We start from the raw sequence: 2,579 nt of genomic DNA on the forward strand, positions 1-2,579 counted from the left end.
AAAGTTGGCACAATTTAATGGTTTGGCCGATGAGGATCAATCAATCACATAGAAAACTTCTTGGAATTGTGCGGCATGCTCAAGATCAATGGTGTTACGGATGATGCTAACAAGTTGAGGGCCATCCCGTTTTCCTTGAAAGGGAGAGCGAAGCAATGGCTACATTCATTACCTAAAACGTCTATCACTACATGGGAGGAGATGGTAGAAGCTTTTCTTGCCCGATATTTCCCTCTCAAAAAATTTACAAAGCTTAGGAATGAAATATCCTCTTTTGTGGAAACAGAATTGGAGTCTCTATTTGAGACATTGGATAGGTTCAAAGATCTCCTATGGAAATGTCCTCAACATAGGTTTCCCGAGTAGATGATCATTCAGACTTTCTATAATTGGTTAAATCTGAGCACAAGATAGTTACTTGATGCTATAGCAGGAGGTACCTTATGGAGCAAGACCCCGGAAGAAGCCCGGCTTCTCATTGAAGAAATGGCTATGAAAAGTTATTAATAGAACACAAAAGACAGAAAGAAGGTAGCTTTACTTCATGAGATTGACGCAGTTACTTCATCGGTGGCCCAAGTGGAGTCTTTGAGCAAGAAGTTAGACACTCTAACTTCTATTAGAGTGGCGGGCGTGACTAGTTGCATAGGGTGTGGGGAAGGACATGCTCCATCTGATTTTGCTATTTCTATTGGTGGTACATCCTCAGTAGAACAAGTGGACTTTGTGGGTAATGCAATGAGAAACCAAGGCAATCTATATAGCAACACCTACAATTCAGGTTGGAGAAGCCACCCAAATCTTTTATGGAGTAATCAAGAGCAACAGAAGATAATGGCACCACCACGGTTTCCAATAACAATAACAAGCCCCGAATATGGAGAACCGAGTTTCAGGTTTGGAAAACCAGATGACCGATCTAGAGAAGCTTTAACAAAGTTCATTCATTTATTGAATATATGATTTCAATCGGTTGAAGCCACACTTCACAACCACACCACGTCATTACACAATTTGGAGAGTCAAGTGGGGGAAATTGCAAAATCGTTATCGGAGAGACCTCAATGAAGCTTGCCCAATAACACCGAAACCAATTGGAGAGAACATGTGAATGCGATCACTTTGAGAAGTGCTCATGAGGTTGAGGGTAGACTTCTAAGCGAGAAGACCAATGCTGAAGCATCCAAGATTGTGGAGGTTGAGGAGAGAGCCAACTATGGGAAGAAGGTGGTATCCCCACCTTACAAGCCAAGAATTTCTTGTCCTTCAAGATTGAAGAATGACCAAAATGATGAACAATATAAGAAGTTCTTGGGTCTATTCAAGCAGTTGCACATCAATATCCCATTTGTGGAGGCATTGTCTCAAATGCTTCGCTATGCAAAGTTTCTCAAAGACCTCTTAACCAACAAGAGGAAGTTGGAGGAGACTGCATCTGTGATCCTAGATGCTTCATGTACGGCGGTGTTACAAAAGAATTTGCCGAACAAGAAGAAGTATCCCGGAAGCTTCACATTCCGTGCAAATGTCATTCCTTATACATTCTTCCAAAAGTTAGGATTGGGAGAGCCTAGGCCCACTGGGATGACATTATAATTGGTAGACGAAACAGTCAGACATCCGAGGGGCATCATCGAAGACGTACTTGTGAAGGTTAACAAGTACATATTTCCTATGGACTTTGTAGTGTTGGATGTTGATGAGGATATCGATGTCCCATTGATACTTGGGAGGCCATTCTTACGCACTTCTAAGGTTCTCATTGACATGGACGGCGGGGAGTTGACTTTACAAGCTGGGGATGACAAGCTTACAGATTGCCTCGCCGAAGCTATGAGTCATTCTAGACTTTGATGATACTCTTTACATTCTTGACACTACTGATGAATTAATAGATGAATTTATGCAGGAAATGATGCATCCAGACCTATATGAAAGCGTGCTAGACCAAGAAGTGGAGAATGAAGAAGTCATGATGCTTGGTCTAGAGGACAAGGTGCAACCTACCCCGGGGATCATGAAGAAGATGCTCCATAACATGAAGCGTGCAAGGAGACGCCACAAGAAATGCCCTAAGGCTAATGCGGATGAGCAAGAATGGAGTAAGGGTGACGAACCCTTGTGCGGTAACAAACTTGATAACTCTCCTTCTACCTTCAAAAGACTATGTTCATCATGATTACAAGTCATGGGTAAGAGGGAAACCTTTATCAATGAGCCCCCATGAGCTAAGGTCAGGTACGTCAAGCTAAGTGACGTTGATCAAGTGCTTCTTGGGAGATAACCCAAGTCTTTACTGTTTTTCCAGGTATTAGATAGTGTTTTCATAAATAAGAGCTTGAGTGTTGGTGTCTTGATCTTTTACATCCTATTGATGTGATTTTCATGTGGATTGTTGGTGTTATCATGTTCTTAATTGTGTGTGGTGAATTTTTCTTGGTCGTTCGAGCGCTTTTTAATGATTCTCCCGTTACTTTCCCATAATATAGGCAGGCTCTGTATGTGTATAAGTGTGCAAAAAAATTTTATAAGGTCTGTAATTTTTTTTAAGTCTTCTAGAAAAGACACACGGCCATGTG

General features: G+C 41.6%; 1 non-coding gene across 1 annotated transcript; it reads right to left on the bottom strand.

Annotated features, from left to right (window-relative positions):
* Positions 1-249: 249 nt before the first annotated feature.
* LOC120267129 lies at positions 250-356 on the bottom strand. The gene has a single exon (XR_005538407.1). It is a non-coding gene; the product is annotated as a small nucleolar RNA R71 (small nucleolar RNA).
* Positions 357-2,579: the final 2,223 nt, after the last annotated feature.

Source organism: Dioscorea cayenensis, chromosome 1 (assembly GCF_009730915.1).
Source record: "Dioscorea cayenensis subsp. rotundata cultivar TDr96_F1 chromosome 1, TDr96_F1_v2_PseudoChromosome.rev07_lg8_w22 25.fasta, whole genome shotgun sequence".
Classification (NCBI taxonomy): Eukaryota; Viridiplantae; Streptophyta; class Magnoliopsida; order Dioscoreales; family Dioscoreaceae; genus Dioscorea; species Dioscorea cayenensis.